General features: G+C 51.1%; 1 protein-coding gene across 5 annotated transcripts in view; it reads right to left on the bottom strand.

Moving 5' to 3' along the window:
• The window catches only part of Nek6 (NIMA-related kinase 6), a 72,022-nt gene extending 47,073 nt beyond the window's left edge, over positions 1-24,949 (bottom strand). Inside the window, exon 1 of one of the 5 annotated variants that reach the window (XM_087652896.1) lies at positions 24,717-24,949. The gene's annotated coding sequence lies outside the window, so the exon portion shown is untranslated. 5 annotated transcript variants of the gene reach the window in all.
• Positions 24,950-26,438: the final 1,489 nt, after the last annotated feature.

Raw genomic sequence — 26,438 nt, 5'->3', positions numbered from 1 at the left:
TGTCTTTGAGTACATTATTTCTGAGCCCCAGCCTCCCTCTGTATAATATGGGCACACATCTAAGCTCTTTGGGTATGAGGGGGTTATCATACCTTAGAGAAAGCACCCCGGTGATGTTTGGCATACGACAGGCATTCAACAAACTGGCTACTGTAACCCTGAGAACCCTCTTCTTATCGGACAGCATGGGTCAGAGACATAAACAAATCCCAGGAACCCACGATGCGTTCTTCCTTTGTACGTGGCACTCCTGATGGTCTGCAGAGGGACAGTCACCCACACCACCTTATGGGAGCCCCTGACAGCCTTAGAAGGCAGGCGGAGCAGAGGCGGGATCCATCTCCGAGATGAGGAAAGGAAGCTAGAGGGGACTGTGACACACAACAGCTCTCAGGCTTCCAAGTGGCCTGGCCCCACTGGCGTGCTATGGCTCCTGCCTAGGAGATCCCATGTTAGCCAGACAGGCCCCCTGTTGGTTCTGGGTCATCCGGAAAGAGGATGGGCAGGAGATTATGTGTCAGGTGTCCTGGGTTCTGGTCTGGGCTCCTGGTCCCCTTGCTCTATATCTTTCCCCTTGGAGCTCTAAAAGGGCTAAGCTCTCAATCCCTCTGATAAAATATGAATGGTCTCCTGTAGGCCTCCTGGCCTGGCTAAGTCTCCCTCAAACCTCTGCCAGCAGCATACCAACACCTGCTGTGGCCCAGTGTGATCCTAGGTGATGGCAGGGTTTCTCAGGTAAGAGGACGAGAGGACAGAACGTGGGCTAGCCCCCATACACTGCTGCTGGCTCCTCCATCTCCACGTTTCACAGATGTGGAAACTGGTGGCTTGGAAAGTCTGTGGGCACCCCCCCACCCCCACCCCACCCCCACCCCACCACCCTGTAAGAGTCATACCCACACCCTTAGCTGGAGATGTCAGAGCCTGTGGCTGGGTGCACAGCAGAAACAAGGAAGCTACTCAGTCCGGATACCCTGGCGCCCGCAGAGGCAACACCCCAGCCATCTAGCCCCAGCTCGAGTGGTGGCCGTGCACCTCAGTGTACTGGGAGACTGGGGAAAGTGCTGATGACTCAGATAACCTTTGAGGCAGCAAGACAGAGGAAGCGGGCGGCATTTCTGGGGGTGCGTCTCATTTCCTAGAAGGATTCGTCATGGGCTTTTGTTTAATCAGCAATTACCCTGACTGTCCACAGCCACCTGTGTTTGGGGTAGCGCCACATGACTGGCCTAGTTCTGTGGCAATCACAGGTGGGCAGGTCAGGCAGCAGACAAAACAATAGGCTGGGGCGGGGTGGGGGAGGGGCTGTTTCAGGGGGATACCCCAAGTTCACGTTAAGTCTTCAGACTCCTGTCCAAAAGGTTAATTTCTCCATCTGCAAGGAGAGGAGAGACCCTCTGAGGCGTTGTAAGAAAGACACGGAAAAACAGCAGCTGAACAGCAGATAGCAGGCAGAGAGGCCCCAGCCAGCCAAGGAGACTGCAGACACCAATGCTGGAATTCCTGTGGCTGAGGGTCATGAGACTTACTCTGCAGAAGACAGTTGAGAAAGTCTGAGCAGGAAGGAAGGGACGTGTATCCACGAGACAGCACACCATGTGCTGCAACCCTGGCTGCCCCACAGGCTAGCTACGTGACCATCGATGAGTCCCTGGCTCTCCTGGGGCCCCAGTTTACCCTTATTTATCATCTCTGTGCCAAGCGCAATCCCGTGTGCTTGAATGAGAACTAACTGGATCCCTTTAGTGTCGTGCCATCATTTCCATTTTGCAAAAGAAGAAAGCTGAAACACAGAGGCAGGCTACCTGAGCTAGTTGAAAGTCAGGTGACTTGACCAGAAAGCTCAGCCCCACCCTGTAGCGGGTGCTGGCTGGTCCCTAGCAATCTTCCAGTTTTAAGAGAACACTGCACAGTGACTAGAGGCCCCCGTTAGGCAGCAGTCGCACAGTTTGGAGACAGTCTCAGCTACGGCTGCTTTTTGGTGAAGTCCAATTTCTTCAGTACACTTAGCAGCCTCTATAGACCAGGGCCCAGGAGCCCCTCAGGAGGCCCCCTGAGTCACAGCAGCAATCGACCCCTCTCTTTGAGCCTTGCTGAGAGGTGCCCATGCAAACAGGAATGGATGACCCTACTGTGATGTCCGTACTGGAGTTTTACACACAGGTCAGCCTCGGGGACTGCAGGAGGGAGACTGCCATTCATGTGTCCAAGAAAGAGAGGAAAAAAAACATCTATTCATCGTCAGACATCGCTGCTCTGTGGAAGTGCCACTCCTGATGCAATGAGCAGACCAGCTGTGTGAGGGATTCTGGAGGAGTGTGACCTCGGAGCATCCATGCGGAAGGCTCAAAGACTTGGGTGGTCACCAAGCTTTTAAAATATGCCTGGACATCCGACCATGCAATTCCAGAGGGAGCATAGTTCTGACCAAAAACACAAGCCTGTCTTCCCAAACAGAATTCTTCCAGCATTTTTTGGCTTAAACGAATAGCCAGCCAATTTGGTTTCTCTTGATTCTCCTGAGTAAAGAAAAGCCATGCTAAGAGGAAACGACCACTACATCACATGTTCGTCCCCTCCCCATGCCATGCACAGGTAATGTATGTGGATGAATCAACTAACCCCATGGGGCTAGCACTGCTGCCTCTACAAGAAACTGGGGCTCAGAGAGGTATAAACTCGCCTCTGGAGAGAGAGCAGGGAAGGGAATAAAGTAAAAGTCTAAAATTCAGGGTGGCTCAGTGGGTCAGAAGGCCTGCTGTGGTAACATGAGAATCTGAGTTCTAATCCCCAGTATTCTCATAAAAAAGATGGGAGTGGCCACACGTGTCTATAACCCCAGTGCTGTGGGACACAGAGACAGGAGGATTATTGGTGCTTACTGGCTGCCTGCCTAGGTCCAAGTTCAGTGAGAGACCATTTCAAAGCAATAAGGCAGAAAGCGACGGAGTATGACATTTGATGCCCTCCTCTGACTGCCACACACACGGGTGTGTCCGTAGCAAACGAGTGTACACACCCTGACACCCGCCCTACAAACAAATCCAGTGTGACTTCATAAAGTATGAAGTGAACCCGGCAGAGTCTTCTGCCTGTGAAATTAAGAGGTACCCTCATCAGAAACGGGGATGTAAGGAAAGTTCTGGGCATATAGGTGGCCCTGGGCTCTGGGTGCACACATGCCCCCTTCACTGGCATCTGGAATCCTCTAGAAATAGGCACTGGAGTAGGGTGTAATCTGGACAGCCACTCAGGCAGGCCCAAGGGTAGTTGGGATAACTATCACCTTAGGTAACTATCCAGCAGTCTCCTTCCTAGGTGTCCTGTTCCTCAGGCACTGCAATCTACAGAGGGAATTCTGTGTTGATCACTCAGGAAATTCTCCTGGCTCTGTTCTTGGTTTTATCAACTCGGAATAATCATTAAGAAAGTCCACCTGCATTTCCTACTCTGTCCACTTACACAAGGCCTCTCATCAGAGACCTCAGAAGAGGCCCTGGGGCTATGGAGTATTTCCTCAGAGCCGGAAGTACCTGTGAGTGGAAGGCAGGAAGGACAGCTCAGAGGCTGGGAACACCCGCTGTGTGCTGGGGACAGAATCCACAGTGATAGCAGTGGAGTTGAATCTGGAAACCAGAGGGGTCTGACTCAGATTCACAGGGCCCTGAGTCTACCCACACACAGCTAGCCCTGAGAGGAGCAGAGATCAACTGCCCGGACTCTCCTTCTGGTGTTCCTTTCCAGAGCGCCAAGTGTTGGCATACGCTGATGGGTCACTCGAGCATTCAATGCCTGAAGCACCTTTCCTGTGCTCATGGCTACTCCACTCATGAAGGCATGCATGCTACGGAGAGACCTGGTGGCAGGCGCTCCGGAGCAGTGTGGTGTTGTGCTGACAGCGTCAAGTTTCTATTCAGTAGGACTTCATAAGCTATCTGTTGTATGCCAGGGCCAAGCCCTCTATTGGGTACAGGAAGGATTCACACCCTCAAGTTTACCTAGTTTCCTCTTCCTGAAGTGGGCAGGACCAGAATGTTACTTCTACTTCACAGAGGAGGAGAGGTGAAGCTTAGTCTGGGTACAGGATGTGTGTGATTGCTCAAGATTTCTCTGGGAGGTGTCACGGCTGGGATACCCGGAACTGCCTGCCAGATTCCCTTCCTTCCTTTATCCACAGTAGGGGAGGCCTTGTTGGCTGCCTGTGCTAGGAACAGAATGGTAGGGCCTTGTCACTCTCCAGAGAGGAATTCCTCCTTCTGAGCAGCCAAGGTAGGACTGATGCTAAGTTCTGAGAAGCTCTGGACCCTCGATTACCCCAGCTGATGCCTCCAAAGGATTAAATGATAGCCTGTGTTAAAGACAAGCTGTTCGGAAGGCTGCGCTAATGGTGGATGTGGTCTGGGCACCTATCATAGGCACAGAGTGGACAGGTTCTAGAGTTAGGACCCTGTCCTCATGAGTCTCCAGGCCCACTGCATAGGCAGAGGAGCAGAGGGAGTACCCTACCCTGCACAGTGTGATCCTAGTCTTATCTCTGTACCTCCCTCCCTCCCTCCAATGCTTGGGTCCTTCTATGCTTGTCTCTTCCAGAGGATTGGAGCAGGCTCTGCAGACTTCCTCTCATTCCAGATGTCTCCTGTCCTTACAGAATGCTATTCCCCTAAACGTCAAGTCTACCTGGAACCTGAGAACATGGCCTTGGGAGTATAAGCAGTCTTACTGAAGCATACTTCCAACTTACGACTTGTTGACTTTGTAACGGTACAAAATGGATACACTGTCTGCAGAAATCTAACTTTTGATTTTTAATTTCAATCTGTTCCCAAACTACCCATACATGGTCTTAGATCTTAAGGAGGCTGAGCAGAGGCAGCCATAGCCCATCAGTCCCACAGTCATGAGGGGAATCACCATCCATCTATACGGTGCAGTGTGAAAACCTGCCAGAAGGCTGGGGGGACTCGGTGTCCCTCCAGGGTTTAAATGAGGGCATTTCAATTTTTTTTATTTTACTTATTTATTTATTTATTTATTTATTTATTTATTTATTTACTTATTTACTTATTTGGCTTTTTGGGGGGACAGGGTTTCTCTGTGTAGCCCAGACTGTCCTGGCACTTGCTCTGTAGACCAGGCTGGCCTCGAACTCACAGAGATCCTCCTGCCTCTGCCTCCCAAGTGCTGGGATTAAAGGCATGTGCCACCACTGCCCAGCTGCACTTCAATTTAGAGCGATCTTATCTGGATTGTAAATTGAGGCATATTCATAGGCTGTTTGCCACTATAATTGAGTTAAACTGAGGTAATGCAGGGTTAGGATGAGCCCTAATCCAATTGGTCTTTCTATGAAGAAATGTAAATACACACACAGAGAGAGAAAGAGAGAGAGAGACAGAGACAGAGACAGACAGACAGAGACAGACAGAGACAGACAGACAGGCAATAGTACATGACAAGAGAGGCAGACCACGATGGGTTTACAGCTCAACACTGATATCATTCAGCAGAAGCCATAGCAACTCTCCTTCCAGAGAAAAGCAACCCCAGTACCTTGGCTCCAGACAGCAGGCCTCTGTGAGAGTGAGCCTATGAGACCACTGTGCTAACACTCACTCTGAGCTTACTTGTTAAGACAGCCTTAGGAAATGGGGGGCAGACTGATGGTCATATGTGATGTGGCTTACACTGGCTCCTGGACTTCAAAGGATTTCAAAGGCCTATAATGCTTCCCCCAAAATCTGAAGACAGACATAAGGCTGCCAGCGTTTTCCAGCATCTAAAATTTCCATCTATTATCACCATTCTTCAGGAGAAAGGACAGTTGACATCAGAAAGTTGTTAATGCCAGGCTTATCCTTCTGTTCTCTCATTTCACTGGGGCTGGGTGCACATATTCCACAGTTCCAGGTTTGGCCTGGCTCTGGATTCAGCATGCAAGGAATTAAGCCTCTGTACCAGAGATTCCCTTCAGTCTTGGCTAAGGAAGGTGAGGCTGGGCCTCCTCGTGTCCTTTTGTGAGAAAGCAAAGATGTGTTCTCCGTTGGAACCTGTGACAGTTCCAGCAAAGGCCGGCTGCCACAAGCAGTGTCCCAGCACCAGGGAGACAGCCAGCCCCAGGTCAAGGCAGTGGGGGAGAAAAAGGAAAAGCATGAGCCCCTCTAGTGACAAGAAGCAACAGTGAAATCTCACAATGTGTGGACTTAAGGGCCCAGCATCTCCAGCTCCATCAAACTCATCGTGTAAACCCAAGCCTGGCCCCTGCAGAGCGTGGGACCTGATGCCTCGTGCTCAGGGAGGAGCTCTCAAAACATGCTGGCCTGATGACCCAATGGACAAGGGTCACCCTGTGCTTTGAGAACATTGCACCCATATCTGCCCTGCAGTAACCAGAGAGCAAGGGGAGCTGTGTTCCTTCCCTTAGAAGCTCCCATACCAGGACACACTCCCCAGCTGGGGCCAATGGGCACAGGGCAGCAGGTGGCCTCAGATGATAAGGTCTGGTGCAGCATGGCTTCCCAGGGCTTGAAAGCCCATCTGCCCTCTTTCCATTCTGTGTGCCCCAAGAGGGGCAGGGTGGGCCCCTTTCTCAGGAAGCCAAGAAACACACTCTTTTCTGGGCTAAATGCCCAGATTCTTGTAGCAGTCACAGGACACGTTTGAGAGCAGTGCCACAAGCGTGGACCTGAAGTTTCTCTGGGCAGTGTGACAGTGTGGGGACACAGGCAGGCACACTCAGAATTCCAAGCTCAAAGTTGGGGAGGGGGGAGCAGCTGAGGCTAGATAGGCAAGGGCTCCCAAGGGGCCCTAAAGATGTGGCTGAGGGTCCACTTGTCCTCCAGGAGGGCTCAGTGATCCTTCTGAGACAATACGTAACTCACTCTGCCATCTCTTAAGCATTTTTTTTTCTTTTGAAAGGATCGTGCCTGAGGGGCTAGGGACACAGCGTGGCTTGAGGTGGAGAATGCGCAGCCTTCCTAGAGGGAGACAGACACAGATGCCAACAGACATTGTCATTCAGGCAGGCAGGAGGAGATAAGGACTGGGACTGAGTCAGGTGGGGGAAATCAGAGGACCTGGCCTCCGGGGGTCACTGGGACAGTTAAATGGATCACGCTGCAAACGACTTGGGACACAATGTGACACAACACAGGAGCAGGTCCCCTGAGTGGACTAGGATGGAGACCAACTAGTCTTACTGTGTCCCAGGGGACCCTGGGGTTGGGGGGGAGTGGACCCCAGTACAGTCTAATTCCAGAAGACTCCCAACTCCTTGGCAGGAAAGTTATTCCCAAGGCTGGCCCACCAGAAGGTTCCAGCTGCTGTATGTAGCAGGCCCACAGAACAGCAAACATTGCTGTCACCACCATTCAGCTTCCCGTTCTCTCACCGGCAAGACTATCTTAACAAGCTATCATCTACCCTACTATACTGTCACACACCCAGAGTAACCCTATGAGCCCCTGGCATCGTCTAAGACACTCCAAGCCAGTGGGGGTGGGGAGCTGGAATAGTGATGACCCTGGCCCAAGCCCAGCACATGCAGTAAGCACAGGTGGGTTCTAAGCCCCAGAGCAACTGCTCTGAGAGCATGACCTCAGACTCTTCTGGAGACAAACAGTAAATAAATACAAGAGGCCGAGACTCACCAGGACCACATGGTCCACTCCCATTGGGAGGAGGCACGGCCGACTAGGGGTGCCTGCAGATTGGTGACACAGTTGGGAAATTAAATGCCTCAGAGGCAGGCGGCTTGCACAGCCAGGGCTTGGCTGACACACTCCCATCATCTCTGGCTTCTCTTATCCCTTGGAGTCAAGGCAGCTTCCATGATTGGGGTTGTGGAGGGGGGAGGTTTTGGGGGGGGGGAACATGCAGAAGTCCGGATTTAGGAAAATTAACACACCCATGGTGTTTCTCTCCCTTTGCTGTGAGCTTTACATATTTTATCAGTTGTTTTCACATGGTCCCCAGCAAGTTGGAGAGGACCTTGTTTTTCACAGGAAAGCTTTGAGTGTGACTGAGGGAACCGAGGTGAGGGGCCTCCCACCCAACACCCAGATGAGTGGCATCTCCTGCAGAGTGAGAGCAGCCGCAGCCATGAACAGACTTTGGGACATCAGTTTTATGCATCCTGGCTAGTCCATGACCTACCCCTCTCCCTTATGGACCACTAAGGCTCCCAGATAAAGTGGCCATTCTCAGGCTCAACACCTAAGGCCTCTTACTTATACAGTCCCATCTCAGATGACGCTAGCTGCTTGACAGGTCTTTATACAAAGCTGCACCTGCTTAAAGCTATTGGTTCTGGAAGGGGGTAGCCCAGGGTCTTCCAGAGGAGACGGCTGAGGGCTTGCCTCCTTGCTGTGTGGCTTTAGGAAAATTACCCCATCTCTTCCAGTTGTGGGTTCACTTTCAAGATTGGGCATCAGGCTGGCGAGGTGGTGTGGCAGAAGGGAGAACTGACTGACTCCTCATGCCACCACCCCATACCCTAACACCACTAAATAAACAATTGTGAACTCAAGGTCAGCCAGGGCACACAGTGAGTATCAGACCGATCTAAACCATGCAGCAAAACCTTATCCCATCCCCAGCAACAAATAACTAAATAGTAAGTTGTTCAGAGACGAGAACCAACCAGTAGTGTGTGAAAGCCCTGGCCGATGTGCTGATAAAAACATTAGTGGGAGGAGTTGATGCGGTTTAAATATGACAAATATTGATATACAAATAGCATACTGTTAAGAGAGTTGTCAACTTTGGGGTGTCAGGTGGAGCTCCCTTGCCTCAAGACACACCCCAGGACACACAATGTGGCTCATGCTATCACTGAGGACTCATGGCCCCTTTGACTTGCCGTAGGGATTTGTTTCGCTGGGATTTCCATTTCCTTCTCCCTGTGACTCTTGCGGGCACCTGATTCACCCGAATCCACAGATAAGGAACATCGTAAGGTGAAAGGCCATGCCCTCCAACACTGGCCCTACGGCCCAGGGCGAGTAAACCACAGGGAAGATGGGATGTGGTCTGTAGTCCCACTCAAGGCTCAAAGGCTTCCCAACTCACCCCTCACTCTGGGCCAGTTCTGTCCTCTACCTGTCCCTTCCCCCCTAGCGTCCGCAGTGCCCTGCCCCCAGTTGCCACAGACTATGATGCCCTGGCTCCAAACCTGCCCAATGGCCTCCCACCACAGGTGGAGTTCCACTCTCTGCTCTAAAGAGTTTCCTTGCAGTAGATCTATGAGTCTAAGGCCAGCTTGGCCTACAAAGAGAGTTCCAGGCCAATCAGAGCTACAAAATGAGACCCTCTCTCAAACACAGACAAACAGAATCCCCTGTAAATCCAGGTATAGCAGTCCCACTGGGACTGCCTTAGCACCCATCTGTGCTTACTGCATGTGCTGGGGTTGGGCCACGGTCATCATCCATCCCCACCTCCCACCCCGGCTGGCCTGGAGTGTCTTAGACAAGGCCAGGGGCCCACAGGGTTACGCTGGGCAATGTGGCAGGCTAGAGGATAACCTATGTCACCAACCTGCAGGCAACCCTAGCTGGCTGTGCCTCGGGGGCAGTGTATCTTGTGGTTGTGCGGACTGAGTCTCAGGCTTTCGTATTTATCACTCTTAGAGTTGGAGGCAAGAGTTCCAGGCTTAGTTGCTCCCCTGGAAACCAGGCCTTGGATACACTGCTAGTTCCTTGGGGGCTGTCATGGAAAGCTGCACCAGCCTACGTTCAGGATCACACAGGAAGTGGGCTTGTCCTAGCCATAGATGGGCCCCAAGTCCAGGAGAGGGGGAAAAACATCCTTGGAGGCCAGGGGTTGCATAAAAGGAGAAGGGGACGGCACGGTCCTGTTCAGTCCACCTCAGGGCAGTACTGCCTAAGCCAAATTCCTGAGATGCAAGACCAGCACAGGAGCCCAGAATTTGGCACAAGGCAGGTGCAAGGGCGGGGCCTGACTCTAAATACCGATTTGTCACTGATGGATCTGCACTCCAAGTCCTCCATCCCCTGAGACACCCCTCCTCACTGTCCTGTGAGTAGAGAATGAGCTTCACTTTAAGGATGAGGAGACCGGGACTGAGAGCTAAAGTCATTTATTCAGAGGCACTCAGGAAATAAACGTGGTGCACAGCAGACAGACCTGGTTTAAATACATAGGCACTTCAGCCTTATCCCTAGAAGTTTAAAAATGCTTTTTACAAACATTTACAGTAGAAGAATTCCACTTGATGGCTCTCTCAGGGGCTGTGAAGCCTTCATCAATCCTTCCTTCTAGTACCCATAGATTTCCAACTGTGCGCTTAGGTCATCCTCCCCCTCTCTCCTAGAGTTAATTGTGTGCTGTCACACAGAACTGGAGTTCTGACCAAGAACAACAGCGCCCTTAAGGTTAGAGACCAGTAAAAGTGTCAGGCCCTCTCTTCTTTCTGGTGAGCCACAGAAGACATTACTAATCCATCCCAGTCTCCAAAGCCACTTCAGTTGGGTATATCAGGCAACCTCAATCAATCTATCTGAGCTGGCATCACTGTGACATAATTGCTACTCCTATAGCAAATGGGTACATAGGGTGCAGGTATAGCTCGGGATTCCCTCCTTCACTCTCAGGGTCCCACAGATGTGCAAACGGACTATAGGACTTTAGCATGGCCCTGGGTCAACACTGGCACAACACTGAACCCCAGATGTCAATTCACTTGCACAAGGAATCAGGGTAGGATGGGACAAGTTGGTGACAGTCAGATGGTGAGCTCTTATTCTGCTCCTTTCTGAAGCCTCCAGGAAGGGTATTCCGAAATGGAAAAATCATTTGGGGGAAGGGGAAGGTCATATCCCAGAACCTCTACTCAGGAGCTATGTAACTCTGGGCCTCTGCCGCTCTTTGGAAAATGGGCACAAAGATTCCTACAACCCAAGACGTACCCAAAGGTGGCCAGTACAATGTGGGGGATGTAGGAGAACCCCATAAAGACCGGATGCTCTCCTTCCCTCCCTTTGCGCTCAGCAGGGTCACATCTGTGCACTTCTGTGCTGCAGCTAAGCTATCACATGCCCTGTCACAGCCCCTAAGGGTACATGAGCAGATGGTCCCCTTCTCTAAAACCTGCAAGCCTCATCACCCGGGGAGTCCATGCTGTGTGGGAGTCCTGCCCGTGCTTGCTCCTCCCTTTCTCTTTCACTCCCTGTCTAAGCAAAACTGCCTGGCGACCAATCCTGCCTCTGTCCCCAAGGCAGTTCCAAAGGGCCCATCTTGTCCTGCAGAAGTGATGGCAGTAATTCTGTTAATGGGAAGCAAGATGAATGGTACCCTGTGCCCACGGTGTAGGAGGCAAGACGGAACAGAGGGTTGGGGGAGGAGAGCGTGGCTGGAACTCGCCCTCCTTTGGGGCCTTATTAGGTCTTGAAAGCACCACTGCACACGCTAAAACCTGCTTTTGCCAGCAGAAGCCTCATTTTACAAATATACAACAACAACAACAACAACGACGACGAAACCTGTAAATGGTAAGAAAACCCTGAAGACTCAGCTCCCAGGCTGCAGTGGGGCGACAAGCCGCTCAGTCTCTCGTCTCCCTGACTCCTGCTTTAAATAAGCGAGTCTAAAATGCCAGTTTCCCCACTTTGTGAATACCCAACACGGCTTTCCTGGCTGTTTTAGGCCTGTTTGCCAACAGTGGGATAGGACAGCCCTGGAGACAATTCTTCTAAAAGGCTTGTCTGTTCCGGATGCCATAAAGCACTAGTGTACCCTGCCTGGGATATGACACAGCGCCCTCACCATCACAAACGCACGCACACGCAGAACACTGTCATTCATCTGCCCCAGCAATCAGCAGCATCTCAAAGGTGTTTTTGCAGTGGCATAGGTGTCCTTTTCCACAATTATGCAAAGAGCTTGCTCCACACACCCACCCTCCCAGTTCACTAAGGTGTCTGCCACACTTCGCTTCCAAACAGGAGTGGAAGGTAGAAGCCAGTGCTGGTACAGAGACGCCGTGAACAGGGTCAGATCATGAGGCTGTGTGACCTCAGTCGTCTGTGGAGCCTCTTTAAGCCTCAGCCTCCTCATCCCAGCACAACCCCATCATCCCAACAGCTCCTGCAACAAGGAGCTAATGCAATCCTGGGCTGTGCAGGAAGGTTCACTTCTCAGCACAAGCAGTTTGCCCCTATTCTCCCTGACCACACATCTGCAGGGCACCCACTGCCCCAAGAGGTACCTGTGGCTCCTCTGCTACCTGGACACCCATGGACACAGGTATGAAGAGGTCAGAAGGGAAGGCTTGGAGTCCAGGGCCTAGGTTCAAATCCTGGCTTGACTGAGGCCCTAACGCGTGACACTGAGTAAATGACCCAGCCACGATCAGCCTCCCACTCTTGTCTGTAAAATGGAACTAAAATGTCATCTGCTTCATCAAGTCACACCTAGGATTCAGTGTGACTATCACCTGGTCAGCCCAGCCCACGGCCAGTGGCAGAGGGTAAGAAAAATCCCACACACCACTGCTACTCTGCAGGGAGGGAAGACCTGAGGGCACTCCAACCCCACAAGCTGGGGAATCCCACTAGCCCCAAACAGAGCCACCCTTTCCCTAGGACATTTCCCTTTCAGAACTTCCCCGGTGTTCCAAGGCAGTAATGTGGCTCCTTACACCGGCTGCTTGAAGGCAGGGACTTTGTCCCCATGACTCACGACCATGTCTTTGAACAGTCGAACAGGACACCACTCATTCAGATAAATAAATGACTAAAGGAGAGGAAGGAGACTCGGTGAGGGTGGGGAGGGGTGGGGTGAGGTAGGGGGTGGGGCTGAGTGACCTACCACGTGTCTCAAAGCAACTTGAACACCATAGGTACCACCAAGCTCTTACCAAGCAAGTCAGTCTGTAGCTTGGTTACACTGCTTGCCAACACAGTAAGTCATGGACCTGGCATGGAACGGAGGGCCAAATTAAACAAACAAACAAACAAACAAACTTGTATCACCCCTGGCTTTGCAAACAAGAAAACTGGGGCCCCATGGGGGGAGGTGACAGACCAGGAGCTACAGTGGGCAAAGTGGGGGATGCATGGTTTGCACCAGCCTTGTCCAAATTAACTGCCCACCTCCTCTGTCTCTAGGCAGGGATGGCTGCAGGTCGGGCTGAGTCTTGCATGGCTGAAGCTGGAGCTTACCCCTGGAATCTGCTCCCTGCCAGAAGCCAGGGTGGGAACTCAGAGGCATGAGCAGAACAGAAGCACTGAGTGCCCCACCTCCACACTCATGGCAGGCTGCAGGGATGGGAGGCCATGCCAGCAGTAACTGTGGGCTACACTCTGGGGACCTAAAGCCATGGGGTTGGTTTATAGCTTTGGCTCAAGGTTTCCTGCTGATACTGAGCCTCAGTTGTCCTAATTTGAATAATGGGTTCAGCAGCATGATCAGGAGGGCTAATCAATGAAATGAAGGTAAAACATACACAGCATCTGGCTGGGTCCCTGGCTGCATAGTGGAAACTAAGGAAGTTTTATTTCCCCACTTCAGAGTTTCACACAGAGACCTTTGAGAAGCTAAACATTCTGCTCCCCTGGTTACCTGTTCTCAACTCCCTTAACTGCAAAACTAGAACCAAGTCCCTGTTAGCAGAAGCATCAGCTACAGCTTCCTGATGTCTTGGGTCTCTGAAGGGCATTCAGCTTGGTGCTCTTCCCACAGAATCTATACCTAGGCCGTCCATGGCATGGTACAGTGATGACCCCCGAATTCTGATCTCTCCTCAGCAGCCCGGTTACTTCACTGCTAACTCTGTCGCTCAGGGACAGGAACACAGACAGGACGGCTGGCTCTACGGTCTGTCTAGCAAACGAGGCCCAGAGAAGAGAGACCAGCTTGCTGAATGGTAGTGGTCATTCCAGGGATCATGGTCTGCATGAAGATATCATTTCCTCTAAATGATCTGGCTCCCAACCCCACCTCCTCTGGGAGAACTGACAAGGGGACCTTCTCTGTTGGAGAAGACGGTGTTTAAGAGGGACAGTTGTGAAACTATCCTGGACAACCAACCTTGTCCTGACAAGGGAGCTAAGTGTGGCCTGTCATTCTCCGGGTTCACTATTGGCATTACCTTTGATATCTGGGAGAACCCTGGGGCTGGTGTGGGCTTTGAACCTTCAGTACACATTGGTCCTGCCACCAAAGGACAGGTGCCCAGTGAGCCTGTCACCCATGGCAGAGTGGGAGTCAGGTGGTCCCCACAAGGAGCAACAGGGTGGGGTCTGCACTTACTCTGAGAGTTCCCGAGCCCACGAAGTAAACATTAAATAAAAATCATGACAGGCAGGGAGGTGAATACCAAAGAAAGGAAAAGCCAGTTTTCTGATTCTTGTTGCCTTTTGGGGGGTGAGGACGGAAATAGGTCTGAAATAGGTTCTCATGCATCCTAGGCTGCCCACAACATGGCATATAGTAGCCAGTGATGACCCCAAAATTCTGATCCCCCTGCCTCCACCTCCTGAACGCTGTAATTACACATGTGTGTCGTCTGCATGCGTCTAGTCACATCCCAGCCCCTCCCTCCTTGCTGATTCTTTTAACATGGGGGGTCTTGCACTTCAATTTTACACTGGGCCTCACAAATTACACAGTCACTCTCACCTTCCATTGACACGATCCTGACATGCACTTTACAGTTCTAGGGGCGTTGAGAATACCTCCAAAGTCCTGGCAAAGTGGAAGGCACTACCAAGTCTGGGATTGTCACCTCCAAGAGGATGCTTTGAAAGTCTTGTTTGTTGAACTTCAGTTGGCTGTCTATGCGCCCTGTATGGAGGTGGCAACCTTGAGGCCTGTGCCCTGAGGGAGCTTCCTGGACAGTGAGTGGTTAAGAAAACACGCTAACTCAGGACAGGACGCTCATGAGAATGTCCAACAGATGTCACCAGGGAATGATGTCACTGGCTGGTCTAGTCAGGTGGCTCCCTGGAGGCAGGAATGACAAAGCTGAGCAGGAAGTGAGGACCTGGTAACTTTACTTACTGGCCTGCAGCAAGGGGTGAGGCCAACGCAGGGGCCGGGGACTAAAGACACAAGGGGATACCATCTGCAGAGAACCCTCCTGTAACAACTGCAGAACCAAGGATGAAAAATGAGAAAGAAAGAGCTGCAGAACATCTGAGGATGTGCGCTGGGCACACACGCTCAACCATAGCAGCCCATGGTCACAGTTTTGATTCCGTCTGTCACTTTACAGACATAGCCATCCCTTCCTGTGACATGGAAATTCCAAGGAGCATGTAGTAAGGGGTCCTCCGAGCAGTGCGAAGGGACAGGCACTGATGTGACCTGTCACCCACGTGGAAGAACGGCACAGTGGTAAGACCTTAAAGTGCAGCATCAGGTCACCCTGATAGCTTGTTCCTAGCTGCACGTCTTACCCTGAGCCTTAGTTTCCCGTCTGTAACGCAGACATTATTAATTTTCCCATCCTCCAAGGGGTACTGTGATGATGAAATAAAATGAAGCCACTGACAGGTACAGCTCACAGCAAATGACCGATAAATGTCAACCACCACTACTGCCCCACACCCCAGCGACACGTGACACATCTCAGGATGGAGAGAATATGCTCCCTCCGTTCTAGCATCTGCCATGACTCTGCTCCCAGACGCCCCTCTCCCCCCATTGTTATGTCGCATCAGCCCATAAATATTTAAACAACATGTCATCAGATTATTATAACATATGATCCATAGCACTGATGTGCAGCAGTTCTGTGCATTTGGGCTTCATTTTCAGAATATTGGGACATAAAATATTTATGTATTTAGCCAACCACGAGATCTCACATTCTGTCTCAAAATGCTGGGTGGTGGCAAGACGCTGAACTGAGACGCGATGTGTGAAGGGGTGCCTTGTTCTCACATCGGTTCCTGGGGCATCTGGATTGTTTCTGGTTCGTTCAGGGGACATCATCACGTGGCGTGTGAGCAGTGGCTGATTTAGTCGATCCTAACAAGAAGAGAGCCAGGCCCCAAAGAGCTCATCAAACCAGTAAATGCTGGGCGGTCTACACACTGCCGGCCTCTATGGATGTACACACAGTAGGAAGCATACACTTCTCACAGTGCCCACTGGGAAATGCAGATTCAACCACAGCCCTCAGCACCACCTGGGCATTGTGGTACACAACAAAGATTCAGGCCCATCTGACTCCTGTTTCCTTCTGTCCCCAGGTCCCAGTATCAGGTCAAGCACAAACTAGGATGGATCCAATGTAGGTGGATAAATAACAATTAAAGAAGTTGCCAGATAAAATTGTGACCAAATTAAAAAATAATTATTAGATAATAAATTCATACATGATAATGATACCCCATCTGCCAATCTGATTTAAACTGTGCAGGACCCTCAGGCCTGAGACATATAGGCTCTCCAGTAAACCCTTGCGAGTAGGAAAAGGGTTTTTTTTTTTCCTATGTAATTAAGTATCTCGATTGCTAACATTAGCACATCACTGTGGCCATATGTTGCAGGAATTTTCAGCAGTGTGTGCTTTCAGAGACGCTGCCCCACAAGCCATCAGAGGATCCAGAAACTCACATGCCAGAAGCTGAATGCTTCTTTAGGACAGCCTCTCCTGTCCCAAGCCAACACTAAAATACCCTAACACATCACTGCCCTTTAAGAGAACAGAAAAGTGGGGTCACGCTATGCCTAACCTATAGATGATCAATGACAGAGGGTGTAGGATACCAGAAATATATGTATAAAAGACAGCTGTTAGCTGAAGGTACAATCGTTCCCTCTGCATTGCCTAGGAAGAGGGATAGAGGGACGTATCTGATCCCTTGTGTTTCCCTAGGTGGCTATTTCCAGCCTGGGCTGAATAGCACCATGAACCTGCCTGCTAAAGATTCTAATGCCAAGCCTAGGGCAGCACAGGACCCACTGCCCTTCATTCCTTACAGAAAACCACGTACCATGCTGTCACCACCAGGCTGGCTCCAAGAGCCACAGTCCCAACCCTGTTCCCAGGCTTTGCACAGACGAACTCCAGCTTTATTCTTACAGACTAGCCGAGGAGGCTGGCATTGAAAGTAAACAAAAAGGACCAGTGGGATTCCTGCAGAGGAGGAACAAAACATACATGGTAGCTTCTCTGCGTCACAGCCACAGTGTGTGCATGCTTAAGGGCCTGACAAATCAGTTCGGGGAGCTGCAGCATCCTCCAAGCCCCTGGGGCAGGCTTCCTGCCTCTGCTGTCTGCTGCCATGAGAGTTGCTACCATGTAGATATCCACCAAGACCAAAAGAACAAGAGAGTGACTTCCTCTTATCACCCCAGGATCCTCCATTTCTGGGTTGAGGTAGCTTTGGGGATCATGCCCACCTGGGGATCAGCAACTCTAGAACTTGCACTGGAAAGTTTAACTCCTTCATTTTCTCAAAGCCACTTCACGAAGGACACTCCCTCTAAACAACAATGCCTACTTGAAAAGAAACACAGTTTAAGGCAGGGAGTGTAACCTTCATGGCGTGGGGGAGACCTGGGTGCCATCCCCAGCACCCCCAACAAAATTAAAACCAACTTTGAGAGGCATGTGCCTCCCCTCAAGCCCTCCTGTACAGACATTGAACAAAGAAGTGCCCCAGGAAGGAGATTCCATAACTCGGGAGGTACAAGCTGTTCTAGGCTTAGTTTCCTCCCGTAGGTTAAGTATCTCTTATCTGAAACGCTTGGGACAAGGAATGTTTCAGATTTTATTTATTTGCTTATTTACGTATATGGTGTATGGATTCCTTCCCTGCATGAGTGTCTGTGTACCAATTGTATGTCTGATGCCAGCGGAAGTCAGAAAAGGGTGTCAGATCCGCTGGAGCTGGAGTCACGCATGGTTATGAACTGACGTGTGGGTGCTGGGAATTGAATCTGGGTCCTGTGGAAGAACAGCCGGTGCCCTTAACCACTGAGTCGCCTCTCCAGCCCCATGCTTCAGACATCAGACCTGAATTCTGGAATATTGCATGGACTTTACCAATCGAATAACCCTAATCTGAAAATCTGAAATGTCCCCAGATCTGGGATGTCTGAACACCCATGTCATCACGCTGGAGTGCAGAAATATTCTGATAATCCCGCTCTTACTGTGTGACCCGTTCTGAGGACACACGGTGGCCACACACCAAGTCCTGCCCTATGGAATGGCATTCCCAACTGAAAGAAATAGACAACTGACACCGTATACTGTCAGCACAGGACCGTGGTACATGCTGTTTCTTCCAGTTAGTCGGAAGGTCAGATTTCGTTACCCTCCCCCAACCCACACAGCGGACACTTCCAAAGGCCAAGCACACGTGCTTACAGCAGAGAATCAGCTAGGAAGTTTCACACCGGCTACAGCTACACTGAGATCTTGTCTCAAAATATATTTAAATTTATTCGTGTGTGTGTGTGTGTGTGTGTGTGTGTGTGTGTGTGTGTGTGTGCGCTCGTGCGCACGTGGGCGCGTATGTGTATCTGCTTATCTGCTTGTCCGTTTGGGTGCGACGTAGATGCAGGTGCCCAAAGAGACCAGAAGAGGGCATCTGATCCCCTGGAACTGGAGTTACAGGCACATGTGAGCTGTCTGATGTGTGCTGGGAACTGAACAGGAGTCCTCTGCAAGAGCAAGCCCTTAACTACCACTGAACCATCTCTCCAGGATGTGTTTCTTGCGTGAGTACATGGGTGCGTCACATGCTAGCCAACACAGGTCTCTCCAGTTTCGAGACCAGAGTCCACTCAGCCTGCTTCCGATTGCAGATGCTCTGCCTCACTCGCAAGCCCAGGCCCAGACGTCAGGACGCATGGCTTGGAAGCTGGGAGAATAACCCTATTGAAGCCACAGGACAGCTATATAGGATCTCAGGCCAGGCATGCTCCCTGCACTGCACAATTCCTATCTGTAAATGGGGCAGGAGATCGACAGAATCTCTTCTGGTTTGCTTTTCCCTTTAAAATCATATAAAATTAATCTCTCTCTCTCTCTCTCTCTCTCTCTCTCTCTCTCTCTCTGTGTGTGTGTGTGTGTGTGTGTGTGTGTGTGTGTGTGTTGCTGGGGGATCCAACTCAGGACTTCACACATGCTAGGCAAGTGTTCTATCATTTGAACGATACCCAAATTAACCATTGTAAAGAGACATCTGGTACATTCATAATGGCGCACAACCTAGCTCCAACCATTTTTATCACCCCAAGAGGAACCCTGCACTTACCTAGCCCTGACTTATTCCTCACACCCCTTCTTCCCAGGCCCTCGCACTCTTACCTGCCTTCACTCCACAGACTCGTCTAGTCTGAATATTCTTTATGAGCTGCTTTTCTCGACATGACTCCTGAGCAGATCCCTTTCTGTGCACACAGGTGACAAGAAGGCAGGGTGGGTTTGCCCCTCCCCTCTGAGAAGCTCACAGCCCTCATGCTCAGTGGCCTTTCAGAGAAGGTCCTCGTCCCAGACGCTGTACTTCTCAGTATCTATATTCGAAGGTCAGTCTGCCGTGTGAGGAGAAGCGGAAGCTGCTGTCTGGCACACACAGCCCACTGGATGGACATGGCAGTGGAGGCTGGGCCTGAGTGAAGCCTGAATCTCTGTCAGGGAGTGGCTCTCCGTAGCCGATTGGCCTCTCCTCCCTCATAAGCCTAGTGGGCTTCAGGTATAAGGAACTGGACAAATTTCCTCAAAAGCTTCCTCAAAAGAGGGACAGCCATTCTGGAAATCAGAGTTGCCCATCTTTTAGAGATAACCAATTGAACAGCCTCAAATGAACAGCCTCAATACATGTGGCCTCCCTCAGGCCCAGTGGACTTCAGTGTGGGCTGAGAGTCCTCATTGAGGACTCTGGTCCCTCTGGGGTCTGTGATGACCACTCCTATTAACACAGACCTCTGCTGGGCCACGCTATATAAATAATTAACAAAACATCTGCCTCACTTCCTAACAACCACACCTGAAATAGCTCACAGGCCTTCAGAGACTTTCCAGCTTCATGCCCAAACCGAGGGGGCTCACTGTCTAGCCCTGTGGTGAGTGAGTAGGAAGAAAACAAACACAGATCCCCAAACCTTTTCTGGAGGTGCCACAGGGGCGCGCCAGCACTGAAATCCAACCTCTTTCCAAACCACCGCTGTCTACTATGCCTGGCAAATTCTTTATTTTTAAAACTTTATGTCTGGGTGTTTTGCCTGCATGTATGTATGTCTGTGCACCACGTCCCTGCTTGGTGCCTTTGGAGGCCAGAAGAGGGCAGCATCAGACGCCTGGGAACTGGGGTGGTTATAAGCTGTCATGTGGGTGCTGGGAATGGAACCCAAGACCTTTGGAAAAGCAGCCAATGCTGTTAACCACTGACCCCTCCTCTCTCCACGGAAAAGGCTCACATTCTAAATTTGATTATGAGTACCTTACCCTTTCAGGGCCTCAGTTTCCAGTCTGTAAAATCGACCACCCGGCAGTTTCCAATGCCCCCAAAGTTCACCCTGAGTAGCCTCCTGTGGTTGCCTCCACCCCATGCACTGGTGATCTGCTCTCCCTGGCATTGCGAGACACTGAACATCAGACCAGGTCATTGGAAAGTAACCATGCCCCTTTGTAAGTAGATTCCTTCCCAGAAACCCCCAGCTGAAGGACAGGTGTTAGCGAATGGGTCCTGAACAAATGCCACCTGTCTGCCGCCTGCATTGAGAGTGCAGTCAGAGTGTGTGTAAGGCAGGACCCCAGGAGCCTCTCTGACGGATGACAGGGCAACAAGGGAGGGCTCCCCTTGAAAGAATCTTTCTCCAGGGCCACCCTGATTTTGAAATGTGAGGGTTAAACAATTTGGGGAGAAGCCAGGCGCCTAAGGCTTCCCACAGCAACTGCCCGCCCCTTCCCTGTCGCATTCCTTCACACTGGCTGAAATTCCTACACAAAGCCCCCTTTTTCTTTTCTATGAGGTCACCGGCACATAGAAGTCTAAGAGAAAGAGCAGTTCCCCGTGGGTAAAGCCTTTGGAACTAAATGAATCCAGTGGCCCCACATGCAATCTGAAGGCCCCCCTCAGGGCGCTGCTCCAGGGGTGGTGAACAGGGTTTCAGGGGGATGTTGCGATTCTAGCCAGCACAGTTCCAGAAGCCTGCCTAGGAGACCAGCTCCTCAGCTGCCAGACTGCGTGAGAAGTCGCCTGTGGGGGATTAAAATGCAGAACTGGAGTCCCCTGTATGTGTGGGTCTATATTCACATAGCAAGTCCTGCTGGAGTGGCAGATGTCAAAATGCCAGATCACACACTCAAGTCCAAGTTCCCAGGATTAATGGCACAGGAAATTACACCACTAACGGATGTGCCCCAGTGCTACTTCTGTCTGGACCTTGAGTCTGAGAAGGCCACAGGTTTGGCCTGAGGATGGATTATGTGTGCTACCAAATTCAGACAGGAATGGGAGAAAGTTTCCAAAAGAAGAAAGGAAGGAAGGAAGGAAGGAAGGAAGGAAGGAAGGAAGGAAGGAAGGACAGACAGATGACCTTTCCTGGGTGACGGAACTAAGAACATAGTAGATCACCCACTCAAAAGTTTCAAAACCCTTTACGGAAACCCAGGCCATCCTAAATGACCCCTCCACAATCTCCCTGCTCCACCAGCCCCAGTCCTAAGAGCTAGCAAACTCCCAAGTACATGCACTTTGCTGCCTATGATGACATCAGCAAAAATTAAATTAGATAAATAAAAACATAGAAACGAGGCCTATTTTTACCTCCGCAAATCACAGGCCAGATGGAGAGGAATCTATCAATGCCAGCACCGTGGCTGAGCCATCCCATACCATCTATTATTTCACACCTTACATTTAGGCATTGCATTGCAAAGCACTCTGCAAATGACACTCTTGGAAGGGAGACAGAACGACCTTTCCCTGTTAGGCCTGGAGGACACAGAGTTGGGCAGACACAGCCCAAACCACACAGGTCCTTACTTACACACGGTCCTCTTCTGAAACACCAGAAACGGAAATGAATGAGGAAGTGAACTGGCGGACCCAGTTCTGAAGGACAGGTGACAAGGAGTCTTTGCAAAAGTGATCGTGTCAGAGATTTTATGGAGAGTTAGGCTCTCAGGAGACCACGCTCCATCTCCCTACAAGGTCAGAGGCTGGGCTTTTCCTGGGGCCGAGTCCAGGTTTGTCTCCAACCAGTATCTATGTGTTTATTTAATCAATTTATTTATTTAAATGGAGTCTTGGTGTATAATCCTGGGACACCTGGTACTTGCTATGTAAGTCCAGGCTGGCCCAGAACTCAAAGCAATCCTCCTGCCTCAGCCAGGATTATGGGCGTGGGCCACCACACCTGGCTGTAACCCATATCTAATCTTGAATGATTCACCAAGTCCTCCACCCTCACCTCCCTCTTTGGTCCAACCTGAGGGAGAGAAATAGTATTCTCCCTGGGACAACAGTTTGGGCATCCTTGGCACTTGAAAAGACTGTGTATTACCTTCATTCTGGTGGCTCGGTAGACTTGGGAGGACCTCTCCCCAAATTCTGGAACCAGGCAGGCCTGCAGAACCTGGCCTGTTATAAATCACTGAGCTTTATAACATGCTAGAAGAGCAAAAACACAATAAAGGTAGCCAGCCGGTGTGCCTCAAGTTAAGGAAGCCGGTCCTAGAATCCTGACTTTGCCATTTATCAACTTACCTAGATTTTACAGACTCTGTCCAGACAAGTCTGGGTTCAAAATCTGGGTGTACTGCCACTCTATAGCCTATGTCCCAGTTTCATCATCTATAGAATGGACACCATAACAGTTCTCATCTTACAATGTCGGTGGGAACAAGAAAAAATAACTTCAAACCTTGTGTACCAAGCCCAGCACCGGGCACATCCTCAATAATGGTGGACATGGGTCATGGTGCTACTTCCTCAGAACTCTGCCAGTCAGTTCATCTCCCCTGGTGTCTGTTTTCTCAGATAATAGAGACAATAACCTCCAACTTACAGGTGAGTCCTAATGAGGACATGAGTGTTCAAGTCCTCAGTGCCCAAGCTGTGCACCTTAGGAAGTCAAATGTCAAGTCTTGGGCTCAGTGAAGGAGGAAGGCCTAGAAGGCAGGCAGGTGGCTCAGACTTTGGCCACCACCCTCTCTCTCGTGGCCTGGGACACATTTGATCTTTCTATGATTCAGATGCCTTGGGCACAAACCCAAAAACAGAATGGAATACCAGGAGAGTTAAGGACCCCCAGAACCTCTCTCAGCACACAGTCTGTAAAGGATCCAACTCCTTTCCCTCCTCCTTTCCCGCTCCATGTGCCACCTGGAAAGGTCAGCATCTCCATTTCTGGGAACCTAAACGGCTCTAAATCCTGGCCGGTCAACACTTAAGTCTGAGACTTGGGCTTTTTAAAGACAGCAAATGACTTTTGTAGTCATCTCTGAAGCAGACGGAGCTCGGAGGCTTACAACCACAGGGACCATTTTAAATCCCGGGCCTTTTCTTCTGGGAAGTTAGGCAAGAACCTTCCCAAATGTTTGCCGTGGGGCCCTCTGCCAGGGAGTGACTCACTCCTCCGCTCCCCACAGGCATATTTTATTTGGGGGTGGGGGATCCAGGGAGAGCCTGGGCCTGATGGGGGAGGGGAACAGTTTCAACACATCCAGAAGGTGGGGATATTTTTTCTTCTCCAGTTTTCAGGACAAAGAGGAAAAAAAAGAACGTGGGTCTTTTTTGTTTCCTTCCAGGTTTTGTGTGCTGAAAGATGATGTCCAAAGTTCACTGGTTAAGTTCCTCCTGTTGGGAGTCAGGCACCCATTCAATGAAATTCTTCTCCCATTAGCAACAGGGTTTTTAACATGCCCTTTTACACACACCAGACTCCTGTGAGGACATTTTCCCCTCAATAAGTCAACCTGTAGTTTGCAAGTGGTGTAAAACTCTGAACAGAAACTTTCTAAAGTTTGCTTTAAAGCCGTTGAAACTTTCAAACACACACGCACAAACTGTCAATCAAAACGTCACGAACAGCCCTTAAGGATGTGTCCCAAGCGTGCTGTCACCCATTTGTTACTGCCTCTGGGGCTCAGATAAATCAGGGGAATATGATTAACTTAGAGGAGCAGGCAGAGAGAGCAAGTATCTAGGGCCCTGGGTCTCCCTAGGGCCTAACCCCTAGATATGGGGGGCAGAGTCTAAATCTGGCCTAGCTAGAAACAGCCACGAACAAAGCCAGGGAACTAAGACGTATTTAGAAAACCTCAATTCAAGTGCAGCGCAGCCCCCTCCTCAGCCTGCGTGGCCATGCAGAGTTCTGCCAAGGCCAGACTGAGCAGCTTTCACCAGAATCAGAACCTGGGGGATCTGCGTGTCTGTCCCAGGGTCCCAGACTCACGGAATCCGACCCAGCACCGTCTCCGGACAGGGTCAGCCGACACCTCACACACACACTGGCCTGCAGTGTGGAGTGCTCAGCCTGGATCCTAAACACACACTCGTATGGAATTTGTACACTTTTGCCCGTGCACGTGTGCACACACTCACTCGGGAACGTTCAGACACGTGGGCACACGTACTCCTTGGCATCCACAGTAAACACACGATAAACCGATAAACCGAAGCGGAGCCAGTCCACACGCACCGGTCCACCCCAAACTCACAGTCGGGGCCCCTGATGTGCACACGCACGCACTCCCGCGCAGCGGGGCGGATGGAGCCCGCCGCAGATACCTCGGCCTCCTGCGGGCGTCCCCGCCGACTCCCCGGGCACGCGCGCGCGCCCACAACGCCTCGGGTAAAGGCCCCACGCCCTGGCCCGCGCCCCTCGCTGGTCCCAGGCCACTCACCGGCGCTGGCGGCACTCTCGGCGGCGGGCAAGCGCGAGTCGCACGCGAATTGGCGGCGCTGCGGCCGCAGCTAGTCCGCCGGGTTCAGCCGCCGCTTCTGCGCGCGTCCGCGCGCCCGCCCCTCCCCGCCGCGGGGCCGCGCCGCCCCCTGCGCCGGTGCGCGCGGCCGCCACGCAGGCTAGGGGGCGCCGGGGGCGCGCTCCCAGCCTGGGTGCTTAATCGTCCAGCCCAGGTTGGAAGACTGAGGCTCATACTCCAAATCCTGGCCACTGAACCCCTCTGCGCGGGCTCTAGACTCTATAAGATGCAGATTCGCTGGGTAACCAACTTGTGGACCCTTCCCCACACCCATGAATTCCCCATCAGCCGACATTGCTCCTATCACAGCCCTTGCAGGACTGAAATTGACCCATCCAACAGAGTGGAGAAGAAGGTGCAGTTCAGTTGATAGAATGCTTTCTTAATCTCAGCACTAGGGAAATTAGGTACCTGTCATCCCTGACTAGGAAGGCTGAGGCAGGAATGTTTGAAATTCATTCATTCTTGGCTATTTAGCAAATCTCAAGCCAGTCTGGGCTTCATGAGACTCTGTCTTAAAAAAAAATTAGCATGAACAATAGTACAAAAAGTGTACAAATAGTGCTCAATACAGTTACAAAAGTAGGCCCCTAGGATAAATCCAAATCCCTGTCTCCAAAGCGCTAGTATCTCCTGGGGATACTGCTTTCCTGAGAGTCCCAGGCCAGCCAAGCATCAGGGTGCAGAAGGTTCTAGAAGGAGTAAGCGGCTCCACTAGGGGCCAGCCACATATCCTGGGGACTGGGTGGGGAGTACCTGAGTTTGATCTTCCAGACCCACACGAAGGGAGGAAAGAACTCTAGCAAATTGCCTCTAACCTCCACATGTCCTCCAAATGCACACGGAGTGGCGTGGTTTTTTTTGTTTGTTTGGTTTTTTTTGTTTGTTTGTTTTTGTTTTTGTTTTTGTTTTTTTTTGGTTCTTTTTTTTCGGAGCTGGGGACCGAACCCAGGGCCTTGCGCTTCCTAGGCAAGCGCTCTACCACTGAGCTAAATCCCTAACCCCTTTTTTTTTTAAAGCCTTCATCTATGAATACTTAACAACCCCATTAGGATGTCTGGAGACCCCCACTTCCCCTCAAGAAAGGTTGCTCCTGGTTGGGACAGGTATTGCCGCTTCTGATTCTTTTAGACTGTCTGTGTCCCCAGAGCACCTTCCAGCTGTCCATTAATCTGCTGCACTAGTATGGGCACAGGACAGCATCCGGCTGATTATGTTCCGTTTTACCTATTCTACTCGAGTCCACAGTAATGAGGCTCACGACCTGTATACTGCTCCCTTGGCCTGCCTCATGGTGTTCAGCTACTGTGAGGGAGGCACCATGCCACCTGTGTGCCCACTTCTTAGATAGCTTTAATGAAGCCTGTGTGCAAAGTCCCCCAGGTGGTGACTGGTTGAACTGGAAGCAGATGACAGATTTCTGGTTTCAGCACCTTATTGCTAGGCAACCTGGTTCTAGGACACTGGTATAAGAAAGGCATGGTCACCCACCCAGAGCAGCCAGGCTGGTCCCTGCCTCTGGGAGGAG

Source organism: Rattus norvegicus, chromosome 3 (genome assembly GCF_021556685.1).
Source record: "Rattus norvegicus strain SHRSP/BbbUtx chromosome 3, alternate assembly SHRSP_T2T, whole genome shotgun sequence".
Lineage (NCBI taxonomy): Eukaryota > Metazoa > Chordata > Mammalia > Rodentia > Muridae > Rattus > Rattus norvegicus.
Note: the sequence above shows the minus strand (reverse complement) of the source record. Positions and strands in the feature narration are given on the sequence as shown.